This window comes from Capricornis sumatraensis, chromosome 8, assembly GCF_032405125.1.
Source record: "Capricornis sumatraensis isolate serow.1 chromosome 8, serow.2, whole genome shotgun sequence".
NCBI classification, from domain to species: Eukaryota; Metazoa; Chordata; class Mammalia; order Artiodactyla; family Bovidae; genus Capricornis; species Capricornis sumatraensis.
In genome coordinates, this window is record NC_091076.1 from 66,489,713 (window position 1) to 66,516,513 (window position 26,801).

General features: G+C 44.0%; 1 protein-coding gene and 1 non-coding gene across 2 annotated transcripts in view; both read left to right on the top strand.

The window, feature by feature from the left end:
* Positions 1-26,801, top strand: part of ASIC2 (acid sensing ion channel subunit 2) — a 1,230,438-nt gene that overhangs the window by 39,571 nt on the left and 1,164,066 nt on the right. The window lies entirely within an intron of this gene.
* Positions 11,498-11,631, top strand: LOC138084967 (U4 spliceosomal RNA). Its single transcript, XR_011145356.1, has one exon. It is a non-coding gene; the product is annotated as a U4 spliceosomal RNA (small nuclear RNA).

Genomic DNA, 26,801 nt, shown 5'->3' on the forward strand with positions numbered 1-26,801 from the left:
GTCATTGATGTTGGAATATTTCAGTAGGCTTGGAACAAAGAGGGTGCATGAGTTTGGGGGTAGGAGGTGATTCTAGAACGATGATTGTAGTCCTCCTTGTGGAGGGTCTTGAGCTAAATAGAGATGCTTAAACATGTTTGTCAATGTCTTGAAGACTCAGAGGCACCATGACAGGGATTTCATCAAGGAAAAGCATGATACTTTGGAAAATGTCTCCGACAGCAGGGTGGATGATGGATTGGAGGGATACCTAAGCTTGATGGAACCTGTAACAGGAACACCCACTTGAAGGTTTTTTTTTTTTTTTTTTACTATAATCCAGGTATGGATGGACAGGGAGGCCTGGCATGCTGCGATTCATGGGGTTGCAAAGAGTGGGACACGACTGAGCGACTGAACTGAACTGAACTGAACAGAAGAAAGACTAAATTAAGGGTGTGATGATTGGAATAAGTCAGAGAAGGTAGATAGGAGAGACAGGATGGGAGGGCATGTTGGCTGGGATGGAGGCTGAAAAGACAGAGGAGGCCAGGTCACTCCAGTGGCTGGAAGGACAGTGGGTGTGTTAGTTTCCAAGGGGGTGCCCTAACAAAGTCCTCTACACTGGGTGGTTTCAAACAACAGAAATTTACTGGCTAGGTTCTAGAGGCTAGAAGTCCAAAGTGTGGAAAGAGTCATACTTCCTCTGTAATCTGCAGGGAAGAGCCCATCCTTGCTTCTCCTAGCTTCTGGGGTTTACTGGAATTCCTTGGCATTCCCTGGCTCTAGGTGCATACCACCATCTCCATCGTCACATGGCCTTCTCCTTCCTGTGTATTCACCCTATCCTTTTAGGGATGGCAGTCATGTGGGATTAGGGTCCCACCCGATTCCAGCATGACCTTGTCTTAACTAACACATCTGCAATGACCCTATTTCCAAATAAAGTCACAGTGGAGGTTTTGGGGTCCAGAACTTCCAGTCTACTGACAGGAATACATACACAATTCTTAACCATCCAACCTCCAACTCCCCAAATTAATATCCTTCCCTCACGAAAATATATTCATCCTACCCTAAGGAAAGTGAAAGTGAAAGTGAAGTCGCTCAGTCGTGTCCGACTCAGCGACCCCATTGACTGCAGCCCACCAGGCTCCTCCGTCCATGGGATTTTCATCCTACCCTAACATCCCCTCAAAGTCTTAATCATTCCAGCACTAACTCGATCTCATCTAAGTGAGACGTGTGTGCATGAGAACATGCACAGACACACAGACACACACACACACACGATATGGTGTCAGATTCCCACTGTGCTGGAAAATAAGCCGACGGAGCAGGTGGGAGAGATAGGAAGACTGAAAAGGTTTCAGTTTTGGTTGTCGAGTTAGTATCTCTCATGAGACACCACGTGGAAGCTGGGTACTGCATGTTCTTATAGATATTACAGTTGGATATCATGCAGTCTTTTAAAAATATTTTATTTACTTATTTTTTTGGCTTGCCTAGAAAATTCCATGGACAGAAAAGCCTGGTGCAAGAAGCGTGGTGGACAGAGAAGTCCATGGGGTTGAAGAGTCAGACACAGCTGAGCACACACACACACACAGGTCTTAGTTGCAACATGTGGGGACCTAGTTCCCTGACCAGGGATTGAACCCAGGCTCTCTGCATGGGCGTGCAGAGTCTTAGCCTTCATTTTCTCTGGAGCACCAGGAAAGCCCTATTCTTGTAGGTCGTTGGATACCTGTAAGAAATGAGTGTGCCTCTTGTTCTGAGGTGAATTTGGAGAAGAAAGGCAGATGGAATGATGATGGATCATGGCAGTGAAGACATGGAGCATCAGTTGCCCCATTCACTGGATATTATTTCTTGGTGCTCACCTTACATCAAGTATCCTGGGGGACTTCGAGATACACCTGCCACAAATCTCATCCTCGAAGAGCTTACAGTCATAATGGATTTGTGGCTGGACCAGAACTTACAGTCCACAAACAGCTGCAAGGCAAGATAGTAATAAAAAGTATTGACCACCAGGAGACGTGATAAATTGCTGTGGGAATTCACAGAGAGTAGATGTGCTCTCTTCCAGAAGTGTGTGCGTGCGCGCGTGTGTGTGTGTGTGTGTGTGTGTGTGTAGGAGGAGGAGGGGAATTCAAAGAGGAACTGATTCTAGAGCTGGGCTTGGAAGAATGGGTCATACTTGGGCAAGTGGTGATGGGGTCAGGGTGGTTGATTTTGCAGGCACACAGGAGAAATGAGAAGGAGGTCATCTAAACACTATCCTAGGAACGTAAGGCATTTAAGTTAAGTATGAAAGTCAAACTGCATATATTTTGGTATAAAAAATCAGGGGAACAAAGCAGCATTTTCATTTATCTTACTTGATGCAACAGCATTATATAGAAGAGGATCCTGTTATTTCCACTTTCAGATGAGGAAATAGAGGCTTAGCAGAATTGAATAGCATGTCAAGTTCACAGAGTTAGTAAAAGGTAGAGCTGGAACTCAAACTGATGTTCCTTTGACTCCAAAACCATGGTGTTTCTGGTGTATCTGCTTTATTATTCCTGTCCCTTTATACAACATCCTGATTCATACTTGCTCCCTTAGTAAAACTAACCCAGAAGAAAATCTATGGGGGGCAAGATGAGGAAAGTGGACAGGGGCAGTTTATAGGGGGGCCTTTTTCTGATTCCAAGGGAAACATCTTTTCTGCTGCGGATCCTCTGGCTTCCAGCATGAAGGCTGAGGAGTGGGCAAGAATAATTTTCTGCCTAAGACAGTCCCACAGAAGATCTTCAGGCTGTCAACACGGTGGATGCGGCCAGGGCAGCATGGATGCCTGTCCATGTTCAAGGTCACTTTGGGCTGCTGCATAACTTTGGGCTTGGACAGCACAACCTTAGAGCGCCCATTCCCTGGACTGAAGCCAAACAGTCTCGACATCTCACAAGGGACCTGCAGAGAAGACTTAGGATTCAGAGAAGTAAGGACGTACTTCACCTGCATTCAGAGGAGGAGGTGGCTCGGCCGCCAGGTCAGATGGTCTTGCTCTATTTCCTGATCCTGACTGGCAACCTCTCCAGGACTGAGGACCCGGCCAGAGACCCATGAGCAATCATCACAAGCCCATCTCATGTCCGGGACCCTGGCCAGAGGCACATCCTGCTGACATGGCCAGGAGCCTGGTCTGTATGTAAGTGGCAGCGGTGCTTTACGACTGCATTGCCTCAACCATGATGGGATCTTCTGGAAGAAGCCTAGACATGGGAAGCTGTAGGAAATTGGTCCTTGTCTGCTGATGATGTCTCCATACCAAATAATAACAATATTTTTAAAGGAAAAAGTATACTGTTAACTATGTTCCTTTGTGAGTTCTTCCTATGTACCTGACACTATTCTAAACGTCTTAAATTCAGTAACTCATCTAATCCCTCGCTACTCTGTTGTGCTGGGTGTCGTGTCTGACTCTTTGCAACCCCGTGGGCTGTAGCCCTCTGGGCTCCTCTGTCCATGGGATTTCCTAGGCAAGAATGCTGGAGTGGGTTGCCATTTCCTACTCCAGGAGATCTTCCTGCCCAGGGATTGAATCCTCGTTTCCTGCGTTGGCAGGCAGATTCTTTACTGCCGTGCCACTTGGAAAGCCCACTGCTACGCTATTGGATGGATGCTATTAGTATACCCATTTTATAGATAATAATTGAGGCTCAAGAGAGATTAAATAAACTGCCTATGATTACACAGTCTGTTAGTGATGAGGAGAGATTTGAACCCAGGACTTCCTGATCTTGGAGCATATACTCTTAACCGCTATTCTGTGCTCCCTCACCTTGACACTCAGCGTGACTCAGGGGAGCCCCAAGCTGGCAGCCAAAGGGAGAGTCTCAAAGCCTCACGGAGACTCTCTCAGGTCCTAACTAAGACATCACATTAGCGGGTGTCATTCAAGGGCATTGTGGAGCTCTTGTTCATTCCAAGGCCAGGGCAGAGCAATGTCCTTGAAGCTGATGGGAGACACGCCCCTTGCTGTTGTTTATCCAGCACCCGCCCCATCCCCGGAATCTGCTCCTCCCCCTAAGTTCTCCATTGTGGTTAGCGATGATGTTATCGGATCCATCTGATCTCCAAAACCAGAAACCTCAGAGTCATTAGCGACTTTTCCCTCCTCTGGGGGGCCGCACCCCCATCCAATCCATCACCAGTCCTGCAAACTCTTTCTGACACACGCTGTCTGGAGCCCAGCCTTTCTTGTCTCCACCCCCACAGCTACTCTCTGTACATCTTCTGTCAAGATGCTTGCAGTCCCTCCTCTTCAGCTCACGTTCCTTGACTAAGATTCTTCCCAAACAGGACCTGAACTCCTTAGGTCTCCCCTTCTGCCGTGGCCCTCCACTAACCCCAAGTTTCAGGTATGCTCATTCCCCAAAAATGATGTGCCTGCCCATGACTGTCAGTCTTCCGCGATCTGGTCTGTTTCACGTGTCTTGCTTCTGTTGCAGCTGGGAAGACTTCTATTCACCTGTCAAGGTCCCAACCATGTGGCACTCCCTCTGGGAGGCCCTCTGGATTCCTCTGCTCCAGAGGAGTGTTCTCTTCTCCCTCCTTGGTGCTCTGGCTTCCCTTACTTATATGTTTGGCTGACATAGACTGGATACTTCTAGAATATGTCTGCTGACATCTCTCTCTTCCTTCAGATACAGGATCTTATTTATCTTTCCTCTCCTCAGCCTCTAATATAGTGCTTAGACCATAATATGACAGGTAAAGGGCTGTTGAATAAATGGATGAAAAAAAAACCCAAACTGACATATTGATGGTTCCCATTACATACAGTTCACACACACACACACACACACACACACACACACACACGCAAAAGGTATTGGAATAGCAGCTCTTGAGATTAGCTTAGTAAATAAGGAAACCTTGTTTCTGCCCATATGTCTGCAATCCTCACCAAATCACTCTGTGGAAAATACTGCCCTGTCAGGACTTCCCTGGAGGGCCAGCGATTAAGACTCTGCACTTCCAATGAGGGAGCATGGATCTGATCCCTGGTTGGGGAACTAAGATCCCACATGCTGTGCAGTGCAGCCAAAGAAAAAACTGCCCTGTAGCTGAGACACACTAGCAGTCACTGTGAGCTTGTGGATGGCATCTTTTAAGTCCCACCTCAAAGGAGAAAGCAGGTGGTGGAGGGAGAGGGAGAGGGGGCAGCAGCTATTTCAGAGCCTTCATGAAAGCTGCTTGGTAAGAAATAAAATCAAATGCCACCACCAGCATCACAGCCACCCCCTGACTATAGCGTAAGATTTCTTTAACACCTTAGCAGACAAGCACCCCCATGGGTGGAATCATCCACCTCATGGGCCCACACCAGGTTGTCAGTTGCTGATCTAAGGCATTTGCTCAATTCAGGCTGCTCTAAAGAGGGTGGAGAATCTGCAGGGTGGAGAGTGCAAGCCCCATTCTGTATCCCTGTATGCTTCCAGAGCTGTGCCAGGGACTCTGTTGCTGTCCTTGATCATCATAGCCACCTGGACAGGGAGATGTCCTTGTTCCCATGACACAGATCATGAAACAGAGGCTCAGAGAGGGAAAGGCATTTGTCTGACACCACACAGCCTGGAAGAATAAGGATTCAAAGCCAGGTTAAGGTGACGACAGAGGATGAGATGGTTGGATGGCATCACTGACATGATGGACATGAGTTTGAGCAAGCTCCAGGAGTTGGAGATGGACAGGGAAGCCTGGTGTGCTGCAGTCCATGGGATCGCAGAGAGTTGGACACAACTGAGCAATTGAACTGAACTGAAAGTTGGTCCCTTTTCCACCTCATGTGCTAGATCAGGAGGGAGGAAGGAAGAGGCCCAGGGGCCTCTGAGTCAAACAGCTTTCTCTGTGACTTTGCCAAGAGTCATCTGTGCCCTCAACCCTCTGCTGCACCAACAGCAGACCTCAGGTGCTGGCCTCAGGGTGCCCATGTCTGCTTCACATGATTTCCTGCCCTCCTGGGGTTCGTGTCTCTAGTGTTGGTCTTCAGAATCCATATGGAATGAACCCCATCGGCCTTTTCCTAGTTGTCTCCTGCAAAATTGTCCTATGTACTTGGAACATATTTTCATGTATATACCTAAATGCGCTGCTTGAGCTGTGTTAATATACATACAGATCCCTGAATAAAAAGAGTTTTGGTTCAAGGGAACATTGGAAATGTGGTATTTACAGATGTCACATTCTGCAGGGATCACTGTCCAGATGAGAGAAACCAAGATGTAGCAGGTAGGGCAGGTCTGGGAACAAAGCAGTAGAAAGAGTGTTTGAAGGAAGCAGAAATGTTCCGCCTGGAGAGACTTGCCAATATTAATATTAGAGCAGCTCCAAGTGAGACAGCATAAAAGTTAAGCAGGGAAAGATTTCTAACCAATGGAGTAATCAATGAAAAACAGTTTGAGCTATCAATGAATGGCCTTCTTACATACATATGTATTAGGAATTTATAGGTCTCTAGTACTCTTGCCTGGAAAATCCCATGGACGGAGGAGCCTGGTAGGCTGCCGTCCATGGGGTTGCGAAGAGTTGGACACGACTGAGCGACTTCACTCTCACTTTTCACTTTCATGCATTGGAGAAGGAAATGGCAACCCACTCCAGTGTTCTTGCCTGGAGAATCCCAGGGACGGGGGAGCCTGGTGGGCTGCCGTCTGTGGGGTCGCACAGAGTCGGACACGACTGAAGCGACTTAGCAGCAGCAGCAGCAGACTCAGCACTGGAGCCTTATATGAAATGGCCTTTTTTTGTGGGGGTGGGGGATGGTAGAAAGCTTCCAGTCACAGGAAGAGTCCAAGCAGGAGTTGGATGGTTACCCATCATGAGCAATATTAATTCCAGTGCTAAACGGGTGATTGGAAAAGATGAGTTCTAGTGTATCACAATTCAGTAGAGCAGTGGTCCCCAACCTTCTTGGTACCAGGAACTCATTTTTTGGAAGACACTGTTTCCACCAACTGGGGCAGAGGGGATGGTTTCAGGATGATTCAAGCCCATTCCATTTATTGTGCACTTTGTTATGATTATGTCAGCTCCACTTCAGATCTTTAGATCCCAGAGGCTGGGGAGTCCCTGCAGTAGAGTAAAGAGAGGTGCCGCCATCTCTGTACCATCCAGAATCCCGAGACAGGACACTGCATGCTATAATCACTGATTGACCAGTGTGGTATGCTATCCACGAGCCACACACCCACAGTGTGTAATGGGGTGACCCTGGTGGCTCAGATGATAAAGAACCTGCCTGCAATGCAGAAGCCCTGGGTTTGATCCCTGGTTTCCCCTGGAGAAGGGAATGGCCACCCACTCCAGTGTTCTTTCCTGAAGAATCCCTTGAACAGCGGAGCCTGGCAGTCTACAGTCCATAGGGTGGCAAAGAGGTGGACACGGCTGAGCGACTAACACTTTCAGTTTCACCTTTCACTTTCAAGCTAGTGCCCAAAGAGAACTAAAGGAGAAAAGAGCTGAAATGAAAGCAGAATGGATTTGGCTTGAATTAATGTGCTGACCCGCAAGGGGACTGATCACTGACATGAGCATGTGAGGGGAAGCTATCTCTCTGTCTTAAGTGATTCCTTAAAATCTTTTAGGCGCCCATTTCTACAAGGCTTTAATCATAGGGTGTGCACTTTGCTCACGAGACATGTGAACGTGTGAGCTCAGTTGTGTCTGACTCTTTGTGACCCTGTGGACTACAGCCCATCAGGCTCTTCTGTCCATGGAATGCTTCAGGCAAGAATACTGGAGTGGGTTGCCATTTTCTCCTCCAGGGGATCTTCCTGGCCCCGGGCTCAAACCCAGATCTCCTGCATTTCTTGCATTGGCAGGCAGAATCTTTACCGCTGTGCCATCTGCGAAGCCCGCTCATGAGACATAGCCCTGGGCTATAAAATCAAAATTGGACGGAAATACTCAAAATGTTCTGATAGTTGTTGGGCTTTCTTGTCCTTTTCCCTAACCTCTGTCCTGCTCCTTTGGCTCATATCTCTCAGCCATTCCCTGGGGTTTTCTCGTGAGCTCTGAGATGAGGGGGCTGGTGTTGGCTGGGCCTGAACCATCGCTATTTGAATAACAGGCTGAATCTGTCACCCACCTCTCAGGACGCTTGATCTCCTGTTTTTTGTTTGTTTGGCTTTTGTTTTTTTTTTAACTCCACGAACCCTCACCGTCCTCGGCCCAGAAACATTGTTCTGGGGAAAAGAACATTGCTTATGGGTCAGGCACTGGGCTAGTTGTAGTCTCCACCTGACACCTGATTCGCTTTTAGCTCCCCTACCCCCAAGCCTTTTCTGCAGATGAGGATCTAAGAGCTTAGGAGAGTGGTCTAAAACAGGGGTTCCCAACCCCCGGGCCCTGGACTAGTACCTCCTGTCAGATCAGCAGCCACATTCGATTAGAAATAATATGCATAGCAAACAAATGCACTTGAATCACCCTGAAATCCCACCCCCAGTCTGTGGAAAAATTGTCTTCCACGAAACTGGACCCTGGTTCCCAAATGGTTGGAGACCGTAGGTCTGAAAAACACAGTAAGCAAGTGGTAATGGCAGTTTCAGTCCAGGGGGTGGGTGGACGTGTATATATGTGTGTGTGTGTGTGTGTATGTGTGTGTATCCTGAGTTCACATCCTATGCCCAAAAGGTTGGAGACCTGGTCTAAAACACACACCAAGCAAATGGTAATGGCAGTTTCAGTCTAAATGTGTTTGCATGTGTGTGTGTGTGTGTTTGCACGCACACGTGTGTGTGTGTCCCGACTCCATATACTATGCTCTTCCTACTCCTGGGGAAGAAGGGGTCGCCCCAGCAGCAGTCCTCGCCCTGCCCGCCCAGCCCTGCCGGGGCATCCTTGCTTGCATCGCGAGCAGACAGAACACAGAGTCTCCTGAACTGGTGGGTGCCCAGTGAGCCTCCTTCTGCTGGGAGGCAGGAATTGCTCTGAGCACAGCCCTTGAAAGCGCTGTTCCCAATCCTGACACCAGGTTTGTTTCATTCAAGTTGGTGCTCACGAGAAGGAGCAGACGGCTTGGACAAGGGGACTGCCGACTTCTTCTTGATCTGTGAGCATCCGCCCAAGGGAACAGTGCCTTCTGAGGAGCCCCAGGAGACGAGCGTCACAGGCAAATGTGAAATCCCCCTTTCTGTCTTCTCGTGTCTCCTTAGAGGGCCTAGCTCCTTGCCTGGAGGAAGTACCCACCTAATAGATGACTAATGGCCAGTCTGGAGCCTCGGTTTCCTCTTCTTTAAAATGATGGGTAGCAATGTCTTCCTGGCAGATGGTGAGTATCAAGTCAGCAAGCTTAGGCTCCTCTCATGGGATTGATAGTAAATTTTGGTAATATTGTTCTCTGTTGATCCCACCGTTCTCTTTTCCCTCGCCCTCCTCTCTGGGCCCTGGCTGGAAGCAAGAGTGTATCTCCTTGGCAGGGGGAGCAGATTGTTCACTCTAACCAAGGGGCCACCTACCACTGTGAGCTTAGGGCTTGTGCTTCAGAGCCCAGGTGAGATTCTCCACTAGGATGCTGCGGGTCTGGGTGCCGTTGATTGCCAGAAACCCGTCTGTGCTTGTTTAGCTCTGTCCTCTCTCATTCCCCAGTCCCTTGACCCTGCATCTGATTTTGGGAAGTAGGAACAGGACAGAGAGCAAGTTCACGTTTAGAGAGCATGATTGCACTGCTGTTAACACCGTGGAGAAATATTAATAGGTCTCGCTTGTCCTGTCGAATGTCTCCTGTTCTCTTAGCAATATTGAAGCTGGGGAAAATTTTCCCCAACAGCCACACAGACCAGAGCTTACGATGTCTTATAGAGCGAGGACATTCATTATAAGAAGCTTCAGGGAGCTTCGCTGCCCAGCCTGTAACAAGGTCTTATCTGCTAAATGCCCAGAGGAGGAGGGCAGGGTTAGTTTCACACGTGGGCTTCACTGCAGAGCCCAGGGATTAATATATAATGCATTCAGTGCTGGTGAAGCATCGGATCTATGGCTGGTTTGAGCTGAGAATGACACTGGCCAGGGGTGAATTCCTCTGTTTATTCCCCTCCCTTGACTGCCCTGTGAGCATGTATACGTGTGTGGGCTGAAAGATCACTTTCTGTTCAGGGGTGTCTTGCCTCAGAAAACTTACAGGCAAGTTTGGAGGGGGTGGACGCTTAAGAAGGACCATCATTTTAATTTATTTTTGGCCAATGAATTTATTGTGGATGATATTTTTGTTAATGGATTTATCACAGTAGGCTCAGTGTTTGCATGTGTTTTAACTTACTTAATTTGCACTCTGACCTTGTGAAGTTAAACTTATTATCACTGTTTACAGATGGAAAAGACTGAGGCTCAGGGATTATACATAAGTTGCCCAGTTTCACAAATTTAGAATATGGAAGAGCTAGTATTCAAATTCCCGTCCTTTCCACCCTGAATATATTTATTCTTCCCACCCAAACAAGTGTCTGTCTTGAAATACAACTTCATAACAATAATGGGTATTTTGAGAAATTATATTTAGTTACTAATATCTTTTAAAAGTTGTTTATTTTCCAAGTTCCCAGGAGCAATTTTTCCATATGGATATGCATTTTAATATAGTTATAATGATTACCTAGTAATACTTTTGTGTTCTATTCTCTTGTCCTAATGTTGTATGACATGCTTTTTCCTGACACTGCTAAATAACCTTTACAATTATCATTTATAAAAAGGCAAATAATCCATGGGGTTAATTTCCCATAATTTACCCAAACATTCTCCTGTTATGAGCCACTTTTTCTTTTCTCACATTTTTGTTAGTATGAGTAATGCTCCAGTGAAGATGTTCATGCACAGACCTCCTCACAAGGCAATATTTTACCGAGGAAGAAACGGGATTGGACTCAGGCAGATGGAGTTTGAATGCAGTTTCTCCCTCGTAATAATGCTGCAGCTTTAGATAAGTCATTAGCCCTTTGCTAGCTTAATAAGGGTATGTGTCAAAAGACTGATGTGCAAAAGTAGTAGCACAGCGTGGCTATAAGCACGCCCAGCCCATGACAGATATGTAATTGGTTTTAGCCATTTTTCTCCTTGGAAAACCCCATGGGTAGAATGTCAGAGTACATATGCTTTTGTGAGTTTTGGTACCTTCTGGAAAATTCCTTTGCAAACAGGGTCAGAACAACTTATGCTACTGCTAGCATGTAGGAAAGTACTGTTTCACAAGCAGTTGATTTTACTATTTTGGGCACCCTTTTTTTTTTTTTTTGATGCTTGTGGTTCTGAAAGGGTAACAAGTAGAAGTGAAAATCAGCTCTGAACCATGCCACGGTAACAACCTAAGTGTCCGCTGATGAATGCATGGATAAAGCAGACATGGTATATATATATAGTAGAATACTACTTAGCCATAAAAAAGAATGAACAATGCCGTTTGCAGCAACATGGATGGAACTAGAGATTGTCAAACCAAGTGGAGTCAGTTGGAAAGAGAAAGGCGAGTTTTGCAGAGTGGCAGTATCCTAGCCAGTGGGGTTTATCTGAGGCAGGATCATTGCTAACTGACAACTTTTCCAACAGAAAGAGAAAGACAAATGCTGTATGGTATCACTTATCTGTGGAATCCAAATATGACACAGATGAACAGATCTATGAAACAGAAACGAGCTCACAGACATAGAGTGGGGACTTGTGGTTGCCGAGGGGGATGCCGGGTCGGGGAGGGATGCAGGCAGAGTTTGGGGTTAGCAGATGCAAGCTAGCATATCATCAAGGTAAGCTAGGTAAACAATAAGCTCCTCTCAAACCAGAGCCCTGGAGCAACTGGGCGGGGTGGGATGTTCAAGAGGGAGGGGACGTAGGTATACCTGTGGCTGACTCGTGTTGATGTTTGTCAGAAACTGGCACAATACTGTAAGGCCATTATCCATCAATTAAAAAGGAATTTGAAAAAACCAAGCTCCTACTGTGTAGCACAGGGAGCTGTATTCAATATCCTGTGACAAATCATAATAGAAAAGAATATAAAGAAGAAAGTGTGTGCATGTATAACTGAGTCACTTTATTGTACAGTAGAACTTAACACATTGTAACTCAACGATTGGCTGAGTCCTTTCACCGCTCACCTGAAACTATCACAGCACTATTAATTGGTTATACCCCAATACCAAATAAAAAGTTTTTTAAAAATTAAAACAAAAACAGCTCTGTGCCCTTTACTTGGGAAGATGCTGGACTCTGCAGCCACAGAAATGAGTCCCAAAGCTTTCAAAGGTCAAAGACTAATCAGTGGCCAGAAGGCTTATATGTAAATCCTCCATGACTAATCATATTTCCTTGAACCGAGTGACTGATGGGAGAGACAGAATAAATATATTCTTGACAGGAAACATTATCTGACCTGAGCAAGGGTGCCTGGTAGACATTGCAAAACCTTCTTAACTGATGATTTTTTTTTTTTTAAAGGAGTGCTTGTCATCAGATAAGGAAGCTTAACAAGATCCTCTCCCAAATTGGATTTGACATGTGCCTGGCACTCGGACAGCTGAGCCATCCCTCCCCAGACAATTCTCTGCAGCCATAGCCCAGGGCACAGGGCTTTGGCCACTCTGCTGCTGTTACAGCTGCTAATCCCAGGCTAATGAGTGATTCCCAGGCAGAGAGGGTGGTGAGGCTGGGCAAGCAGGCAGGCATGAGGGTTGTGGGCAAGCAGAGCTTCGAAAGCCACAGGCCAGGAGGAGCCATGGTTTCCTGGGGCAACCAGAGGATGCAGCTTTCCTTGAGTGGTTCCTGGCCTTGGATTGGGCCAGTGCTCAGGGGCCTCTCCTAATTGGGGGCAGTGTCTTACACAGGATGCTAGAGAGAGAGAGAGACAAAGAAAGGCTGCTGAGGTTGACTTGATGCCTTGCTCATTTGTTCAGGCTGTAAATCCACATGGAAAAATAAGCACTGTTATGGAGGACTGCCTCCTTAGGATGTCTCTCCAGGGTTGTTGGGATTTTCATTCATTTTAGTTTAATTTTACTCAGAAAAAGATTGAGGGTAAAAGGTACATTGTGGGTGACTTACTTTGAAGGTTATATTTATTCCAGAATAGCTTTGAAGACCTCAAACCAAAATGTTAATTTAAAAAAAAAACCATCCCACCCATTTTACACACACACCATGTAAACTGATACATCCTCTTAGTCATAAATCTACACAGTGTCAGACTGGTTAGATGGATAGAAATTTTGCTTTTGTGTGTGTGTGTTAGCATATCTGGGTTCATGTCTAATTCATGACAGCTCTGTGATCTAGGGCATGTCACTTAATGCATCAGAGTTTTCATTTTTCAACTTAAAAAATGAGAGTAAAGTAGATGAATGTCTAAAGTTCCCAAGAGGAAGGCTTGGTGGCCCGTGCACATCTGAGAAGATGTAGATTTATACAGCGATGAGTTTCTATTTAAAACCTGTTAAATGACAAATGTGCTGTGTGTTTGTGTGTGTGAGTTTGTGTAACATTACCAAGTGTTGGGAAGGGTGTTTATAGAAACTCTCGTTCACTGTTGATGAAAGTGTAAATTGGCAAAATTACTTATTTTGTTAGCATATTAGTGAATAGTTATGATCAAGAAAGTTATGTTCAAATAGTTATGGTCAAAATAGTTGTGATCAAGAAAGGTGATTCCCATATCTTAAGAATCAGAATTTTTAGGCTTAGCTCTGTCTTGGAACATATGTGTTCATAGGAGACATGCGCAGGAGTTCATATGATGGCAGTGCTCATACATATGTGAGTGTATGAACAGCCTAATGGCGACTGACAATAGAATGCAGAAATAGTTTTGGTATATTCACCACAATGGTATATGACCCAGTGGAGAAACGGAATGAACTGGAGCCAGTTCTGAGGAGCTCCCATTGATCAAATCTGAGACAACATGAGCACCAAAATGGGCTTCCCAGGTGGCACAATGATAAAGAATCTGCCTGCCAATGCAGGCAACATTGGAGATTCAGATTCCATCCCGGGGTTAGGCCGATTCCCCTGAAGGGGGAAATGGCACCCCCCTCTAGTATTATTGCTTGGAAAATTCCATGGACAAAGCCTGGTGAGGTACAGTCCACGGGGTCACAAAGAGTCAGACACTTTAAGCAATTGAGCATGCAAGCACATAAGCAAGCATGTGTGAGCACCAAAATAATTACAAAGGGTAATGAGCGATGAGCCCTGGAAAAGTAGGGAATCATGAATCCACATTCATAATAGATAGATACTAAATAGATAATAGATCCAATATATACATGAGACACATACATTCATATACATACATATGAATCCAGGTGAAAGGAGGCTCTAGTTTCTACTACAGTGCTAAGGGCTGAAACTGGCGCTTGGAGTCATTATTTTGTAATCACCATGGTAAAGATGAGTCATAGAAGAATCACCAGCAGATACTAAATCCAGGAGGAGATTTTGCTGAGAGCAAGATATTGGCATGATTTTTAAGTGTTTTTCCTACATATTGATTACTCGTTAAAATGAGAAAAACTGATAAGTGTATTCTGAAAAAAATTGGCAGCACCTTGACTGAATGATTAAATTTAACATCACCAATAAGGAACAGACGGACATTGTGTTTCTCCAGAGGTGCTGTCCTAAGAGGGTATGGCCTTAATCTAATCACCAGGAAATCTCACACATCCCCAAATGGATAACTGTCTATGCAAAGATACAAAGAAAGTTTGTGGAAACATTCCAGATTACCTAAGGCTAAAGAAACTTGACTGATAAATGCTTGTACTGGAGGAGAGAGATGGTATTAAGGACCTTTTTAGGGAAACTGACGCAATTGGAATATGGCTGGTATATTAGTTAAAAGTAGAGCATAAATATAAATGTGTGAGTTTGATCATTGCAGTGGTTAAAGAAGAAAGTATTCCTACTCCTGGAAATACACATTTAAGTACCTAAGGGTAAAGGTCTAAGATGTATACAAATTACTCTCAGATGTTTAAAAAAAATAATTGTACCCACCACACATGCCAAGCAAATGGAAAGAAATATTAAGTGAGTCTGTATAAAGGATATTGGGTGTTCTTTGCACTATTTTATTTGTATAACTCTTTGCTAGTGTTTATTTTTATTAATTAATATCCAAATAAATAGGTGAGAGATGCAGCTAAGCCAATGTTTAGAGGACCAAGTGGTAGCTTTCAATGTTTATCTTATGAAGGAAGGTATAACAATTAATGATCTAAATTTCCATCGTAGGAGGTTAGAAAGAAAGACAAAATAAGTAGGTGGAAGGAGTAACACAGGTGAGAGCAGAAATCATCGCAGCACTGTTTATAATAGCCAGGACATGGAGGCAACCTAGATGTCCATCAGCAGATGAATGGATAAGAAAGCTGTGGTACATATACACAATGGAGTATTACTCAGCCATTAAAAAGAATACATTTGAATCAGTTCTAATGAGGTGGATGAAACTGGAGCTGATTATACAGAGTGAAGTCAGCCAGAAATAAAAACACCAATACAGTATGCTAACACATATATATGGAATTTAGAAAGATGCTAATGATGACCCTCTATGTGAGACAGCAAAAGAGACACAGATGTGTAGAACGGACTTTTCGACTCTGAGGGAGAGGGAGAGGGTGGGATGATTTGGGAGAATGGCATTGAAACATGTATACTATCAGGTAAGAAACGAATCACCAGTCTAGGTTCGATACAGGATGCTTGGGGCTGGTGCATGGGGATGATCCAGAGAGATGATATGGGGTGGGAGGTGGGAGGGGAGTTCAGGATTGGGAACTCATGTACACCCGTGGCGGATTCATGTTAATGTATGGCAAAACCAATACAGTATTGTAAAGCAAAATAAAGTAAAAATAAAAATAAAAAATATTACAAATAAAAAAAGAAAGAACAAAAACAAGAAATAAAACTGACAAAGTCAAAAATTTTTAAAGATTAATAAATTTGATAAACTCTTAAAAAGACTAGGAAACGGAAAAGGAACACAGGAAACAAAAATTACCAGTGATTTCATTTAACAGGAATTGAATCACTGCCACTATAGGTCCTACAGACCTTAAAAGGGTAGAAAGGATGCATTATGAAGACCATTATGCCAACAAATTCTACAATTCAGACAAAATGGGAAAATGCCTTGAAAAACTCAACTGACCAGCAAAACAAATCTGACACAAGATGATAAGAGAATTCTAAATAGCTTAACAGACTGCTAGCAGTGGCACCCCACTCCAGTACTCTTGCCTGGAGAATCCCATGGACGGAGGAGCCTGGTAGGCTTCAGTCAATGGGGTCGCTAAGAGTCGGACACGACTGAGCGACTTCACTTTCACGCACTGGAGGAGGAAATGGCAACCCACTCCAGTGTTCTTGCCTGGAGAATCCCAGGGTAGGGGGAGCCTGCTGGGCTGCCGTCTATGGAGTCGCACAGAGTCGGACACGACTGAAGTGACTTAGCAGTAGCATGAAAGACTTTGTATTTTTAAATTAAAATCTTCTAACAAACTCTGGAACTCCATGGTTTCACAGGTGAATTCTGTCGATCATTTGAGAGAAATACACAAACTCAGTAAAAAGAGGAAGAAGAAACATGCCTTCATCATTTTATGAGTTAAAACCTTCTATCAAATCAGGACAAACGCAATATAAGAAAAGAAAACATTCTAACACAGAGATGCAAAAATCCTTAACAAAATATTGACAAATCTTCAGAAATATATAAAAAGTATACTATATCATGATCAAAGTTTGTTCTAGAAATACAGGTTTGATTCAACACTCAAAAATTAACCGATATAATCTGCCAAATGGAAGCTAAAGTAGAAAACCATGAATGAGAATAAAAAGCATTTAACCAGATCCAACATTCATTCATAATGAAGATTCTCAGCAAGCACACTAGAATAGATACCATCTAGCAAACCAGAATACTCAATCTGATAAAGGGCGTCTACAAAATACGTACAGTTAATACTTAATGATGAAGCACTGAGTGTTTCCCCCCTAAGATCAGATAGAAAGGCAGGCATGTGGAACCTTCTATTCAGTGTTGTATGGAAGTTCTAGTCTGTTCAATGATACAAGATGAATTAAAAGTGTGAAAATTCAAAAGGGAGAATTTTATACTATCCATAATTATAAACAAAATTATATTAATTACTTAAAGAATTCAGACTCACAGACACCATAGTATTTTTAAAGAATATCTTAAGGTGTTAGTGAAGAAAGCACCTAGAACTGTTTTAATGGATTTACCAGTATCTCAGGGTGTGGTCAGTGTGCTTAGTTATTCAGTTGTGTCCAGCACTTTGCCATCCTTTGGGCTGTAGCCTGCCAGGCTCCTCTGTCCTTGGACTTTCCTAGGCAAGAATACTGGAGTGGATTGCTGTTTCCTTCTCCAGGAGATCTTTCTGACCCAGGGATCAAACCCACAGCTCCTGCGTCTGCTGCATTACAGGCAGATTCTTTACCGCTGAGCCTTGGGGAAGCCCCATATTTCAGGATACATGGTACATAAAGAAAAATCAATTATTTATCTATATATTGGCAAAAAAGAATTGGGAAATAAAAAAATCATTTTTTCACAATATCTTAACAATTATAATTAGCAATGCATTGAAGAGAAGATATGTGAATCCTTTCTACTAAAAATTATTTAATATTGCTAAGAAAAAATTTTAAAGATGCTAAAAATGGGAGGATATACTATATTTGTGTGAGTGGAAAATCCAGTGTTGTTAAGATGTGATCTGTACTTCAATGTAATTCAAATCACAATTCCTAAAGGCTTTTTAAAAATAGAAATAGATAAGCTAATTCTAAAATTATATGGATATGCAAATGATCTTGAATAGCCAAATAATAACACCCTTAAAAAGGAACAAAGCTGGAAAACTCACACTGCTTGCCTCAGGACTTAATATAAAGCTACGGTCATTAACACAGCTTGATAACTGTTTGTTATCAGCATAAGGATAGGCACATGGATTAATGCAGCCTGCAAGACGGTACATAGACGTATGTGTATCTGGTGAATTAATTTTTGACAAAAGCAATAAAGTAATTCAAGGGAGGAAGGAAAGCGTTTTCAACAAATGGTGCTAAAATCACAGGGTATCTGTATGGTGAAAGAGTGAGCTCAGTCCCCTACCTCACACCACACTAAATTTAATATTTCATGGATCTTCGACTTAAGTGTAGAATTTAAAATAACAAAATTTAAGGAGAATTTCTTGGTGGTGTAGGGGTTAAGACTGTGCTTCCACGTCTACATGTTCGGGTTTTATCCTTGATCAGGAAATTAAGATCCTGCATACTACAAGGCCATGCCAAAAAAGAACAAATAAATAAATAAAATTGTAATTAAAAAAAAAAAAAGATCCAAAAGGTAAACAAAGATTTCTAAGAAAAAATTCAGAAAACATTACCAATTTAAAAAAAAAAAGCAAACAAGGACTCTGTTCAGTGGAATATATCATTATAAAAATGAACAGATAGATTGGAGAAAATTTTCCAAAACATATTTCTGACAAAGAGCTTCTATTCAGAATATAAAAAGGACTATACACTGCCATGTGTAAAATGGATAGTGGGAAGTTGCTGTATAATACAGGGAGCTCAAGCTGATGCTTTGTAACTACCTAGAGGGGTGGCGCGGGGTGAGGGATGGGAAGGAGGTTCAAGAGGGAGAGGACTTGTGTACACTCATGGCTAATTCATGTTGTTGTGTGGCAGGAAGCATCACAACATTGTAAAGCAATCATTATCCAATTAAAAAAAATAAAAAATAATAAAATGACAACTCAATAAAAAGAAGCAACAGTCTTAAACAGTGAAACATGCTTGACACCAGGGGTTGGTCAAGATGTTGGAGCAAGCGGAATGCTCTCACATCACTGGAAAGGGAGTCAGATGGCATGGCCACCTTGGAAGAAAGATTGGTAATTTTTCCAACAGTTGAAACAACCTCCTAAAAAAGAATGAAAAACTGCCATTCGCAGCAAAGTGGATGGACCTAGAGATGCGCATACCAAGTGAAGGCAAGCCAGAAAGAGAAAGATACCATACAGTAGTATCATTTATACGTGGAATCTAAAATAGGACACCAGTGAACAAATCTACAAAACAGAAATAAACTCTTTGGTGTAGAGAAGAGACTTGTGACTGGTAAGGGAGGGAAGGATTGTGAGTTTGGGAGTATCAGAGGCAAAGTAGTTCATAAAGCATAGATAAGCAACAAGGTCCTACTGTATAACACAGGGAACTATGTTCAGTATCCTGTGATAAACCATCATGTGATAGGCCACATTCCTCTATGAATCACTTTGCTGTATGGGAGAAATTAACAAACACTGTAAATCAACTGTACTTCAATAAAAATTTTTTTAAAGAAAACTGCACCTACTCACTGACTCAGCAGTTCCACTCCTTCATCCAAGAGAAATTCAAACAAATAACCACAAAAAGGTAGTATAAAAGTGTTCTTAGCAATTTATTCACAGTAGCCGAGAATTGGAAGCAGCCCATATGTTCATGACCAGGAGAATGAATCAATACACCATGCTATATTTGTACCGTGGAATACTCTTCTCAGTAGAGTGAAGCCATCTTTTGATGCATGAAACAATGTGGATGAATCTCAGAAATGTGATGCTTCTTCCCCCCAAAAGGATACAAATGACTGTAGACTCTATCAGCCTATTTATATGCAATTACAGAACAGGCCATTGTAATCGAAGGTCAAAACAGTTGGCTTTCTAGGGGGCAGGATGGTGGAAGGAAAAAAAAAGACTTTGGGGAAAGGAGAATATTTTTTGTAAGAGATAAGAGTCTTCTCTGTCTTGATAGAAATAGTGATACATGGTGAATCTATTTTTGAAATGTGTACAGTTAAGATTATGCATTCAAATGTATGTAAGATTTATTTAAAAACAGAATTGCAAAGTATAATTGAGTGAGACTGAGGTAGCGTTGATGGCAGTACAGGTGCGCCAAGAATAACCAGATAGGAACTTCCCTGCTGGTCCAGTGGTTAAGATTGCGTGCTCCAATGCAGGGGGCCTGGATTTGATCCCTGGTCTGGGAATTAGATCCTTTATTTTTTATGCTGAAACTAAAGATCCTGCATCCCATAACAAAGTCCTGGCATGGCCAAAAATAAAAAATTGGATGTTGATCATCAGTTCAGTTCAGTTCAGTCTCTCAGTCATGTCCGACTCCTTACGACCCCATGAATCGCAGCATGCAAGGCCTGCCTGTCCATCACCAACTCCTGGAGTTCACCCAGACTCAAGTGCATCGAGTCAGTGAATTGGAGCTGGGTGATAGGCACTGTGTGTGCAGTCGCTCAGTGATGTCCAGCTCTTTAACGAGCCTGTGGATTGTAGCCTTTCAAGCTCCTCTGTCTATGGGATTTCCCAGGAAAGAATACTGGAGTGGGTTGCCATTTTCTTCTCCAGGGGCTCTTCCTGACTCAGGGATAGAACCTGCGTCTCTTGTGTCTCCTGCATTGCAGGTGGATTCTTTACCACTGAGCCACCTTTATTTTCTATTGAAGTATAGTTTCTTTTTTTTACAATGTTGTGTTAATTTTTGCCATGCAGCAAAATGATTCAGTTATATATGCATTCTTTTTCATGATGGTTTATCACAGGATATGGAATATAGTTCCCTGTGCTATACAGTAGGTCCTTGTGGGTTTATTCATTCTCATTATACTATTCTGTTTACTTGTATTTGAACTTTTCCGTGACAAAATGCTTTCCTCAAAAAACCAAGCTGCAGAAGATTTACAATGTGGTATCATTGATGTCAAGTCTGAAAACATAGAAACATACACTGTTTATAGGTTTGCACTTTTACAGTAAATGTTTTTAAAAAGCATGGAAATCCTAATACCTGATTTGAGACTGGTGGTTATCACTGGATGGCACAAAAATGAGGATTCAGAGGCCTTTATAATATTCTATTTATTCATTTAATTATTCTCTGTACATTTTTAGACTGAAATATTCATTCAAAGTTTGGGAACCTTCAAGAAGTTTAGCCTCTATTCTAACATCCAGAGGGGTGCATGGGGTATTTGCTACTGTGAAAGATATAATAATCTCTTCTCTGCGCACCTTTCAAGTAAGGTGCAACTAAATGCTGAGGCTTCAGGGAAAAGCTAGAGGGGCTTTCAGACCTCTACGCTCTAAGTACAGCTGCCTCACTAGCTTGCGGGCTCCTTGAAGGAGGGGTCTTGTCTTACAAGACTCTGTGTGTCTGGTATTTAAAATGATGCCTGGCACATTTGGGACGCTCAACCGCTCTTTATGGAATGAATGAGAGGATGGTTCCGCCACGCTCCTCACCCCCTACCATAAGAGGCTGTGTGGGACATCTTGGAAATGTTAGGATTATCTTAGTAAGTCATAACAAGGTCCGATGTGAATGACATTTCAGACATCTTATAAGGGCTTTGTTAGAATTAATTCATTAATCCTGACAGCCATTCTATGAGATTGGTCCTATTATTACAACTCCATTGTACAGCTGATGACACACAGGGACAGATATATTAGATTTCTTATCTAAGATCATACAGCTAGTGGTAGAAGACAAGGGACCTGACCCAGAGCCCTTGTGTTTTTTAATTAATTTTTATTGGAGTATAGGGCTTCCCGGGTGGTGCTAGTGGTAAAGAACCCCCTCCCAATGCAGGAGGAGAAAGAGAATGCAAGTTTGACCCCTGGGTCGAAGATCTCCCAGAGGAGGGCATCGCAATCCACTCCAGTATTCTTCCCTGGAGAATTCCATGGATAGAGGAGGCTAGCTGGCTGCGGTGTATAGGGTCGCAAACAGTTGGACATGACTGAAATGACTTAGCACGCACAACATGCATAATTGCTTTGAAAAGTGAAAGTGAAGGTGAAAGTTGCTCAGTCATGTGCGACTCTTTGCGACCCCATGGACTATACAGTCCGTGGAATTCTCCAGGCCAGAATACTGGAGTGGGTAGCCTTTCCCTTTTCCAGGGGATCTTCCCAACCCAGGGATTGAACCCAGGTCTACCAGTTTGCAGGCAGATTCTTTACTGGCTGAGCCACAGGGGAAGCCCAAGAGTACTGGAGTGGGTAGCCTATCCCTTCTCCAGCAGATCTTCCCGACCCAGGAATGGAACCAGGGTCTCCTGCATTGCGCGTGGATTCTTTACCAACTGAGCTAGCAAGGAAGCCCCTATAATTGCTTTACAATGTTGTTTTAGTTTCTGCTGTACAGCAAAACGAATCAGCCATACATATACATACATTCCCTCTCTTTTGGACTTCTTTCCCATTCAGGTTGTCACAGTGTTAAGTAGAGTTCCCTGTTGTATTTGACTATGACACCCAACATCTTCTGATGATCAAGTGAGTTTGGAGGCAGAACCCTAGCTCCCAGGTGATTCTGGGAAACCCATGGATATACAAGAGCCCAGCAGAGTTCTCATTCAGGGAAATGGGGCTTTCAACTTAGAGGGAGAGATGGGCAGAGGAGGCACTCAGGATGAGAGATGGTCTTGGCTTCTGGGAGCCTTGTGCCCTCTTGCGGATGTGTATCCCTCAGATAGGATACGTCTCTTCTGAGTCCTGAATTCCCATCCGTGCTGAGATGTCTCTGTGGAGCTCTCAGCCATCCTGGAGGACTGGAGCTCCTCTGGGCTGAGACTGGAGATAATCTGACAAGTCTGGAGATAACCACTCTGGAGAAACAGAGCCTGCCCTGCACCCGTTGTCAAGCAGAATGAGTACAATGTGTTTTAATAATGAATGAGTGATTAATAGCAACTGCTTCGGAGAATTATGATGCCAGGAGCCTTACCACACCACGGAGCCGAGTATAAATGATGCTGGAATGCATAATCAGGACGTTAGCATCTGTTCCAAACTGCATTATAAACCAGCCTCCATAATGCCGCTTATCCACACCTCCCTGACATGTTATTATAACACCTCTCTTGAGAATGGATGGGGGGAAAATGTAATACCTATTAATCACCGATTGATAAAAAGAAGAACGTTAAATTAAGATAATGTTACGCATGTCTTCTCCCTCTCCCTGCCCTGGCTTTGAATTTACCCTTCGATGGCCCTGTGATGACTATGTTCCCCATTCTGAGGGTGAGAAAATGTGTTCCAGCCAGAGGAGGCATGCAAAGCAGGTAGCAAGTATCTGGGAACTTGAAACCATTAAATGACTCCCCATAGAACATAGTCCAGGTCCGTCAAAGGCGTGCCTGTGTGACTTGGCCCCCTGTCCCTCTGCCAACCAGATCCCCCATGCATCCTTCATCCAGGTCTGCACTCCAGGTCACATTGGACTCTTTGCAGTCCCCGGAGATGACAAGCTCATTTTTGGCTGGACTTGCTCTTCTTTCCATCACATGATCATCCCTCCTCTGCCAGGCTAATCTCCTGCTCATTCTCTAAATCTCAGCTTCGTGTCACTTCCTCCAGCAGGCTTGCCTGCTCTTCCTTCCAGTTTTCCCCATCGGAGCCATGGTATCACACAGTAGATATGGAAATCATTCATTTGTCATCTTCTCAGTCTACTGAGAGCCCTTGGAAAAACTCGTCTTACCCAACTCTCTGTCTTCCTGAGAAAGAGCCCAGGATGGGGCACTGGGTAGGTTTCACAAAGAACTCAGCACTCGACTGATAGAGACCAGACTTCCAGGAGCATGTAGAGGCATCCGTGTACAGTCCTGGGCGTCCCTGGTGGCTCAGATGGTAAAGAACCTGCCTGCAGAGCCGGAGACCTGGGTTTGATCCCTGGGTCGGGAAGATCTCCTGGAGAAGGGAATCGGTACCGATTCCAGTGTTCTTGCCTGGAGAATCTCATGGATAGAGAAGCCTGGTAGGCTACAGTCCATGGGGTCACAAAGAGTTGGACGTGACTGAGTGATCAGCACATACATACAGTATGTGGAGCCTCATCCTGATGGGCTTGTTACATCTGCTGCACATTGAGCACCTGCTATGTTTTCTTCTGGATGTTGTGAATAGAGCAGCCATCAAAGCAACCTGAATCTTGCTTTTGTGGAGCTGGCATTTGTTTGAGGAATTCTTAGGGGAAAAAACATCACCAGCTGGGAGCAGTTTGTCTCCCATCGTCTGCCCCTTGACGCATTTTCCCCCTGTCCTTCAGGTTCAACTCGAGTGCCATGATCTTTAGGAAATCTTCCATATCAACTCTGGCCAAAGTGAGAGCATTTCCTTAATTCTAAGACACATTTTCCCTGCATTTTATCATTGCTGTTGTTCTCTTGAATTGGGAGTTTATACTGTTGATGTCTGAGCCATGATGTGCTCATTTCCTGTGATCCAGTTTCCCTTTTTCTGCAAGCTGTTGTTGAGTCAGGGGGTGAAGGAAACAGGAAGTACCTGGAGCGGTGCTCCCTGTTCTTTGTCCCCCCAGTGGATGCGCTGCTCAACTCACCACACCTCATTGCGTCTGGTCACACATCTTTCTCCCTCGCTGGGCTGTGAATTCCTCAAGGGCAACCATGTCTCATTCAACCACAATTTTTCTTTAGCTTCGAACCTGTGCCTGGCACCCAGGAAGCACTCATTTCTCTTGGGGATTAAAGCAATACATGATGTCATGAGGCAAAGCTGTCCTGCTCTCCACATGATCAGATCCGGTAACTTCTCTTTCCTATTTATCCTTTCAGGTTCACCTCCAGAACCACCACTAGAGTGGATTGCTGAGCACAGAGCCATTACATATTAGCGGGGTCGTCTGTTTGTAAGAATCCCGGGGCTTCGGTTTTCCGACCTCTACCGTGGAACTAGGAGTGCCCGCCTCCTGCAGTCTACAGGGGGAGATAAAGTAAGCTACACGTTTAGTCAGTTTTCACAAACCGGCTAGCTTAACACAACAGAAGCATATTCTTTCACAGCTCCAGAGGCCAGAAGTCAGAAGTTAAGGTGTTGGCAGGGCCGTGTTCCCTCCAAAGCCTCTAGCGGAGGAGCCTCCATTGTCTCTCCTGCCTTCCAGTAGCCCCAGGTGTTTCTTGGCTCTGATAGCACACCTCCAAATCTCTGCTTTATCTTTATCTGGCCATCTTCTCTCTCTTACAGGAAGTTCAGTCCTGTTTGATTAGGGGGCCACCCTACTCCAATTTGACCTTGCTTCAGCTTAACTAATCACATCAGCAATGCCCCTTTTCTAAATAAGTTCATTCTGGGTTAACCAGAGGTCAGGACTCCAACCTATCTGTTTGGGAAACACAATTCAATCCATAACACAGAATTTTCTAGTAAATACTCATTTCCTGCTCCCCTCCCGCCACCCCCAATCATGCCGACTCAGCCTGCTCCACCTGCATCCCACTGTGTCTGCGCCTCTCTGATGTGTGTTGTTAAGTGATCTGAGGAAAGTATGCCCTCCTTTTCGAACCAGACTGGGAGCTTTCTGAGGGTAAAGACGTCCTTATAGCATCTAAAAGACTGCTTGGCATAGCCTAAAATCTCAATGTGTTTATGGATTGCCTAGTAACAAAGAAGCAGAAAATACTGACCTCGTCTTCTTCCACACTGGTTTCTCTAAAATTCTTCTGGATCCTAAGAGGGGTTTACAGTTCCCATTGCAGCTAGTCTCACTTTGTGTGAGCTGCCAAGAGAAGTTAAGTGTAGAGAGCTTGCATGAGGTCTGTGGTTATTCCTCTGCATCTTGACAACCACCACCCCAACCAAGGCCACCCTGATCTCTCATCTGGGCATCTGTAACAGTCCTGCTCCTTTTTGTAATGTGTTCTTTTAAAAAAAAAATAATTGGAGTATAGTTGTTTTTTTGGACTTCCCTGATGACTTAGCAATAAAGAATCTGCCTGCAGGTTCAATACCTGAGCTCTTTAACTTGTCTGAATCTTGATAAAATGGCATTCATCCCAGTACCCACCTTCTAAGACAGTTGGGAGAATGTGATGAGTTGAAATATGTAGGCACTAATTAATATCTAAGAAAAGCTCATTCACTATAGCTGTCATTCTTAACATATCACTATTATTACTACTGTTGCCAAAAGGAGACCCTGGTGATGTGTAGCTATGGCCTGTGGACTTCTGATCTTTCTTTAGTCCCCACATCACCTATCCTGTCCCTGTGCAAAATGGGACGTGTGCAGAGAGGAATCAGTGTTCAAACATGAGCTCCAATAAGCAGAGTGCCATCTCATGAGTCAGGGTCCAGGTAGGTCCCACTGACAAGGAGAAAACTCTCAGAAGCAGTTTCAGGGTCATCTCTTCTGAACTAGGTGGGGAGACTAGGATAGGTTCATTTATACCTTATTGCGTGGCTTCCCTGGTGGCTCAACGGTGAAGAATCTACCTGTGACGCAAGAGGCATGAGTTCGATCCCTGGGTTGGAAAGATCCCCTGGAGAAAGAAATGGTGACCCACTCCAGTTTTCTTGCCTGAGAAATCCCATGGATAGAGGAACCTACAGTCCACAGGGTCACAAAAGAGTGGGACACGACTTAGTGACTAAACAAGAACAGCAGCAAATAGTTGCTTTACAATGTTGTGCAACAAAGCAGATTAGTTATATGTATACATGTATTCCCTCTCTCTTGGCCCTCTCTCCCACCTGCCCTCCATCCCACCCATCTAGGTCACCCCTGAACACAGAGCTGAGCTCCTTACCCTGTGCAGCAGTCCTGTTCTTTTGAAATCCAGTCTTTCCACTGATCTCTGAGGGATCTTTCCAAACCATGAATTTGCTGGCACCATTTTCATGAAGATTTAGCCAAGCATC